Genomic DNA, 8,178 nt, shown 5'->3' on the forward strand with positions numbered 1-8,178 from the left:
TTTAAATACAGTAGTTGTATTTAGATGCAAATTATAAGATTGCACCTAATTAATCATAAGGTCATTTCCCATTGGGATCAGAGTGACCTGCCATTTCCTGGAATTTCCAGAAGTCTGGTGACAAGGTTTCATTTCTTTTTAAGACTTTGAAAAAAAAGTTTTGTTAAAAAACAAAACAAAACACACACACACACACACACACACACACACACACTCAAATAACAAACAAACAAAAAACACCCCAAAACAAAAACACACTCTATTTTTAGTTGTCTTAAATTCATTTGCTAATATTCTGGCAGATTTTTTTTTCTTTCCTAAGACTCATTTCAGTTTCTCTTTTCAAAGACTTATGAACAAAATCATTTTATACTTGCTTTCATAATTACATCTTTATATGATCTGCTGTTAATGACCTATGTTGGTGAGGAGGAGGAGAAAGCCCATTACAACAAACATCTCCTGTGAAGGGGAAGTGGGTGGTTACACTAAACTGCCTTCAGGAGCAGAAGACTGATGGATCTCCCAAAATATAAAAGGGATGATATTTAAATTGTCAACATTGAGGTTTTAACCCTACTGAGTAATGCCCACAAACTGGAGTTATTGCTTACAGGGGAAAGAACAGCACCTAAATAAATCCTTAAATATACGGAGGGAAACACTGCTACTGTGGGGCTCAGAGAAACCTTCAGTCCTAGAAGAGACCTGGACCACTGGGAATGGAGGCCAAGGCCGAAATACAGGTTTTATTTAGTAAAAGCATGCATAGATGAAAAAGTATAGAGTCTGGGACAAAGAGAACAGTGACAAACTCATCCATTTGCCACTTACTAGGAAAACTACTTAATGTCTTTGAGGTCACTGCATCATCTATAAAATGTGAATAATACCTATCTGCAAGTGTTGTAGCAAAAATTAGGCGGAAAGAGCACCTACACAATATTCCACACACGGGTTTACTGATGTCAATTTAAACAGAGCTTTTTATTTGTTTATTTGGCTAAAATTACCACATTAGTTGAACCCTTTACTAATAATGTCGGGATCCTGACTTTTAACATTTTTAAGTCATATTATGTTATCCATACACATGTAGTCACAATATTCCTTTTGCTACACATATTTTACTATAGTCGTGTTTCTTATCTTGTCAGAATAACTTGTTCTCCACAGAACGAGGTGGCTTTCTATGTAGTTCAATTCCAAAGACTGTTATATGAATGCTGGCAGAGTTTGGTATTCACCCCCTGCTGTGCAGAGAGGTTCTATGTTGAACCAACATTCCCCACAGCTGTATATTTTGCAACATTTCTTCAAGAATGTAGGAAAAAAAAATCTCCAGATTCTATTATTGTCTTATCTTAATCTTCTACAAGTGCAAAATCTGTTCCAAGATCTTATAAAGATTTAGTTTATTTGAAGATGCAGGAGCAGAGGTAAAGGCAATTTGAGTGCGTATTACCAAGATTACTACACTGGGCAACAGGTACTCCATTCTGCCAGGATCTCCAGATATGCATCCAAATGCTTGCCATCATTCTCTACCTGATGAATGGGCAGTGGAAGTATTTTATTCACCAGTTCAGCCCACCATTACCCCCCAAAACTTGAGGGTTTCACCAGTGGTATGAAATCCTCCCACTTCTGAGCAGCATCTATGTGCAGCCTGAGTAATTCTGAGGGAGAAATTCACTGGCAGATTGTCAGTCCCAAGGGAAAAAAGCAAGAGTAATTGAAGTGATATGCTGCCAACTCAAATTCAGTCAAATTTCATATGACATGACGCTCTGTAGTCTCAACTGAAATCAGAAGTGAGATCAAGAGGATGAATGGGAGCAAGGGATGTGGCAGATTCAAGTAAGAAGTGCGGGAGCAGTAAGCATGGGAACAGGGGATAGCAGACCTGAGGAGAGGTGTAGACTGGAAAGTTTGATTCTGGATTAAAAATATCATGTCAAATTTAGCCAGCCAAAATTTATAAAAAGTATTTTTATGTTTCTTTAAAATTTGTCCATTTTATGTAAAAGTTCAAGTTTGCTGTGGTAAAGTTCACTATACCTTCTTATTACCTTTTCATAACTGAAGATTCTATGGTGGTGTTATTTTAAAGATTTTATTTATTTATTTGACAGACAGAGATCACAAGTAGGCAGAGAGGCAGGCAGAGAGAGAGGAGGAAACAGGCTCCCTGCTGAGGAGAAAGCCCGACGCGGGGCTCCATCCCAGGACCCTGGCATCATGACCGGAGCTGAAGGCAGAGGCTTTAACCCACTGAGCCACCCAGGCGCCCCTATGGTGGTGTTATTATTTTAATACCTAATATCATATGTGTTAGAATATCTAGTTGTATTTGTGCCTTTTTGCTTTATATTGGTTAGCCTCTGTAGAATATAGGTTGACTTTGCTGATCTACTCGATCACATACTGGTTTTATTTCCTTATTTCTACTTCTTTGCACATATTGTTCCTTTTTTTATCTTCTGAAGATGAATACTTAGCTCATTAATTTTCATAATTTACCTTTTTTAAATTTTTTTTCTTTTTTTTTAAGATTTTATTTATTTGACAGACAGAGATCACAAGTAAGCAGAGAGGCAGGCAGAGAGAGAGGAGGAAGCAAGCTCCCTGCTGAGCAGAGAGCCCAATGCGGGGCTCCATCCCAGGACCCTGAGATCATGACCTGAGCTGAAGGCAGAGGCTTTAACCCACTGAGCCACCCAGGTGCCCCTTTAATTTACCTTTTATAATAAATGTATTTGTAGTTACACATTGCCTTTTATAGATAATCTTGGCTAATGCCCTAAGGTTTGCTATGTAGTAGTTACTACCTTTAAGTTAGGTAAATCTTAATGTCCATTGTGATTTCTTCTTTGCACTACGAGTTATAGAGAAGTAAATTTATTTACTTAAATTTATTTACTTAAGACATGACATTTGTTAATTATCTTCATATTATTCATGTACATCTTAGTGTTGGTAAGTCAGGTGGTAGTTGGATGACATAAATTTTATGATTACAACCTTTTGAAATGTGCTGAAGTTTACTTTATGGCCCAGCATGCATTCTGCAATCTTAGTTTCTAATTCTGTTTCAACTTTTCTATTTCTTTACTTAACACTTTTCAGAATTTCCTATCATTTTCTAAAAGTTTTCATCAAATTTCCCACTACATTTTTGTACTTGCCTATTTCTTCTTGTAAATCTGACTTTTGTGGATTATATTTTATTATGTTATTATGTATTTTCACATTTAGAAATTTTTTCACCATCTTGAGTGACTAAACATTTTATCCTTATAAGATGATTCAATGTATTACTAGTAATGGTTTTGGCTTTAAAGACTAACTTGCCTCATGTTAGTATAGCTGCACAAGATTTTATTTGGTTAGAGTTGGCATGACATCTTTGTCCGTCTTTCTCTTTTAAACTTGCTGAATACTTTTGGTTTGAACAGAGAGGAATTTTTCCTTTAGTCATATCTAACTTGACCATAGTTTCCTATTAAGTGTCAGCTTTAGTAGGTTTATATTCAAAGAAATTTCTGATGTAGTTTTGTTTAAACCCATCATCTTATAATAACTTTTCTATTTTCCCTACTCTCTTCACTTTTCCTCTTATTTGTATTTTAATTGATTTTTTAAAAATACTTTGTCCACTTTGTCATTAATTGCTTGGCTTTTAAACATTAGCTCACTACATTTTGTGACTAACATAGAGATTTCAGCATGTAAACTTGATTTACCATCATACCAAATTACTTTATATTACTGTTTGCTTTTTGGACAGTGTAAGGTCCTTAGTACAGTTACTCTTGACTCACTCATAGACATCTGATAAATATGTATTAACCAAGTACCACAAATTGAGTAACCTAAACATCAGTCATTCATTATTTTATAGTCTGGGATCAAGGTGTTGGCAAGGTTGGCTCCTTCTGAAGGCCATGAGGGAGAATGCGTTCTTTGCCTCTCTCTCAGATTCTGGTGCTTTGTGGGCTATTTCTCCTGCTCCTTGGCTTCTGCGGCATCACTTCAATCTGCCTTCATCTTCAACTAGCATTCCATTTAAAATACCCCATTCACATTGGGTTAGGGGACCACCCTACTCCAGTGTAACCTCTTGTTAACTAATTTGCATCTGCAACATCTCCATTTCCAAAGTATACAGATTTGGGGGGAACACAATTCAACTATGTGTGTGTGTGTGTGTGTGTATGGATACCAAAACATTATACCATTATAAATATTACTTTATTGTTATATAAAATTGTCATGTTACACATTTAAATTGATATAAAGACTTATTGAAAATGGTCCTAGCTTTTAAACCTGTCCTGTATCTCTGATCCTCCAGCTTATATTATCTTTCTTCTATCTGGCAAATATACACTAGAAGTTTGTTGTTGTTGCTGGTGTGTTGGTAAAAATTCCCTCATTTTTTATGTCTGAAAATGATTATTTTCATTTCATTAATATATTTACTTAATATTGATAGTTTTTTTATTTTGTTATTTGACTTCCATTGTTTCAGTTGAGAAACAAATTTATTGGTCTAATCATTAGTCCTTTGAATATAAACTTTCTTTTTCCTGTGGTTGTTTTTGAGATGTTCTCTTCATCTTTTCTTCCCTATTATCTATAATGTTGACTCCTTGTTTTACCATCTTTCAATCTAGAATGTTTTTAATCTGCCGCTTGATATTTTTTATCAGATTTAAATATTCCTTATTCATCATCATTTACAATATTACTGTGCTCCATTTTTCCTTCTTCCTCTGGGGTTCTGATCAGCTATATATGAGGATTTCTCCTTCTATCTTCTTTCTTTCTTTCCTTTTCCTTCCTTCCTTCCTTCATTCCTTTGTTCCTTCTCTCTTTCCTTTCTTTCTTTCAAGATTTTACTTACTTATTTTTCAGGGAGAGAGAGAGACAGAGCACAAGCAGGGGTAGTGGCAGGCAGAGGGAGAAGCTGGTTCCCCGCTGAGCAAAGACCCATGCAGACTTGATCCCAGAATCCTTGAGGGCAGATGCTTAACTGACTGACCTATCCAGGCATTCCAACTCCTATCTTTACTTCCTGTTCACAACTCTGTATTTCCTATCTTGTTAATTTTCCTGTGTTTCACATTGGCTATTTTACTTAACCTTTTACTAATACTCTCCTCATCTCTGTTTATTATATTATTAGATACCTTAACTTGTTAATAGTACTATTCAATTTTTTCAGTTCCATTTCTAATTTTTAAATCTATTATATTTACATTTCTCTACTAAATTCTAAATCTTAGACTGCTATCTTCTTGAATATAGGTAAGCAAGATTATTATTTTTAATAATACTTTTTATTTTCAGATTTACATAACGTTGCAAGAAGTAATACAGACATAGCCCACATACTCTTTACCTAATATTTCAAAGGAATTATCTTTCAGAACTACAGTATAATATCATAATAAGATATTAGCACTAATGTAGTCAAGATACAAAATAATTCTTTTTATAACTACACCCATGTCCTGCCACATCTATACCTTTGTCCTTATCCCCTGACAACCAATAATCTTTTCATCATATGCATAATTTTAACATTGTGTTTATGTTACATAAAAGGAATCATAAATCATGTAATATTTGGAGATTGGGCCTTTTTCACTCAATATGATACTCTGGAGATACATCCAAGGAACTGCTTATATCAGTAGTTATTCCTTTTTATAGCTTAATAGTAGTCTGCGATATGTACATTCCATAGTTTGTTTAGCTATCCACCCATAAATGACATTTGGGTTGTTTCCTGGCTTGGGCTTTTATAAATAAAGCTGTTATGAACAACATGCATTTCTAGGCTTTAGTGTAAATATAAATTTTTATTTCTCTGGGACAAATACTCAGAAGTGCAAGTGCTGGTTCATATGGTCATTTCTTGTTTAGGTTTTTAAGAAATTGCTAATCTGTTTTATAGAGTAACTGTATCATTTTACAGTCCCTCCAGCAATGTATGAGTAATCCAGTTTCTTCACACCCTTACCAACCTTGGGTGTTGTCACTACTTTTGATTACAGAAATTCTAGTAAATGTTATTTATAATTCATTATGGCTAAATTTGTGTTTCCTTAATGGTTTAAGCTATTGAATGGATTTGTATATGCTTTTCTGTTTATCCTGGTTAGTGAAATGTCTTTTCATGTCTTCTGTTTTCTTACAGGATTGAAAGTTATTTATGTATTTTGGGTATGAAATCTTTAAGCTGAACAAAGAGTAAATTTATTTAAGTGAAAAAATGAGTTTGTCTGAGAAGAGCAAAGGAACTGCAATTCAGAACTAGCAAGTTATGGTGAACCATAGGGAAGTCGAAGAGACGAAGAGAAGGCCAGCTTTTATTAGGTTTTGGAGAAAATTGGGGAGGGTTGTTCCGAACAAAAGTTTATTAGAGAAGAACAAGACTTTGCGGTAGTAGTGGTTTTTCATCGGATGTAAATGTTAGTGCGTTGTGGCTGGGTCAGGGAGGTAAGTTCTTTCCCTTTTTTAAAGGCAGAAAATAAAATTCCTATCTAAAAAGGGTCATCCCTTGTATGACCCTTTTTCTGCTTTCTGCTGGTTAAGTAGGCTGCAAGGAGTGGTATAGGGGTAAAACCTCTTTCAGAGCTTCCTAACTCCATTTTAAATGGGGTTTCCTTTATTTTCACAGGTACTTTGTCAGATATGTGGTTTGCAAATTTTTTTTCCTAGTCCATACCTTGTCTTTTTAACCTCTTAAGTGGAACTTTGATAGAGTAAAAGATTTTAAGTCTAATTTATATATATATTTTTTTATTTTATGGATGTTTTGGAGTTGAATCAAGTTATGCTTATCTTTCCCTCCTTGGGTCCTGTACATTTTCCTCCTACTTTCTCCCTAACAGTTTTATAGTATTTTTTATATGTATAATATAAAAGTTTAGTATTGTATTTTACATAGTATTGTGTTATGTGCTAATTTTTGTAGAAAGTGTGACATTTAGGTCAAGATTTTGGAGAGGGGACAGGGGCCTATGGGAGTCCTACTCTTCCAGCACAACTTCTTACAGTCTATCCTTTCACCATTGAACTGATTTGCTCCTTTTCAAGTTCAGTTGGAGATATTTGTGCAGGTTAATTTCTGGATTCTCTTTTCTGTTCCATCCATAAATGTGTTTATTTTGCCAATGGCAACTGATAACTAGTTATGTAGTAAAACTTAATTCCAGCTTCAGTCATCCATCTACTTTCTTCATTGCTTTAAAATTTGTTTTAGCCATATATTTTCTTTGCTTTTCTACATAAATTTTAGAATAATCATGCCTATCTCCATAGTGAATCTGTCAGAGATTTTGATAGAAATCTTTTTATCAATTTAGATAGAATTATATTTTTACTTTTTTAAGTCTTGTGATCCATGAACTCTGCATGTTTTATTTACAAAAGGTATGATTTATTTAAATCTTAAACTTCTTTGATTGGGATTTTGCAGTTTTAAGCATACTAGTCCATTGCATGTCTTGTTATATTTATGTCTAAGTATTTCATTTTTAGAGCAATTGTAAATGATTTTGTAACATTTTAATTTTGATGATCACATGTTCACTACTCATATGCAGATGTGCAGTAGATTTTTTGTATGTATTTATTTTGCATCTTGTGACCATGTTAAATTCACTTAGTTCTAAAGTTGTGATTGTTCTTTTTTATTCTTTCTTTCTTAGATTCGTAGGGATTTTCTCCATTAAAATATCATGCTATCCATAAATGAGAACCATTTCATTTCTTCCTTTCCAATCTATTTATCTTTTATTTCATTAGTTCATTCACTCATTTGCGTCTTATTCCACTGGCTAGAACTTTTAGTCCTATGTGAAAAAGAGTGTTGAAAGAAGAAATTCTTGTTTTGTGCCCAATCTCAAGAGGGAAAACACATTATTTTTTAAGTATGACCCTTGATGTTGGGTTTTAGGACATGATCTTTGTCAAAATCAGATTTTTCCCCTTCTGAGTTTACTGAAAGTTTTTTCTCATGAATGTGTGCTGAATTTTGTTAAATGATTTTTCTGAAGATAATTATATGATTATGTCATTTTTCTTCTTTAGCCTATTAAGTGAATCACACTGATTGATTTTTGAGTACTTAAAAGCCTAGTATCCCTAGAATAAACTCCATTT

Source organism: Lontra canadensis, unplaced genomic scaffold (genome assembly GCF_010015895.1).
Source record: "Lontra canadensis isolate GAN:19392208 unplaced genomic scaffold, GSC_riverotter_1.0 scaffold42, whole genome shotgun sequence".
NCBI classification, from domain to species: domain Eukaryota; kingdom Metazoa; phylum Chordata; class Mammalia; order Carnivora; family Mustelidae; genus Lontra; species Lontra canadensis.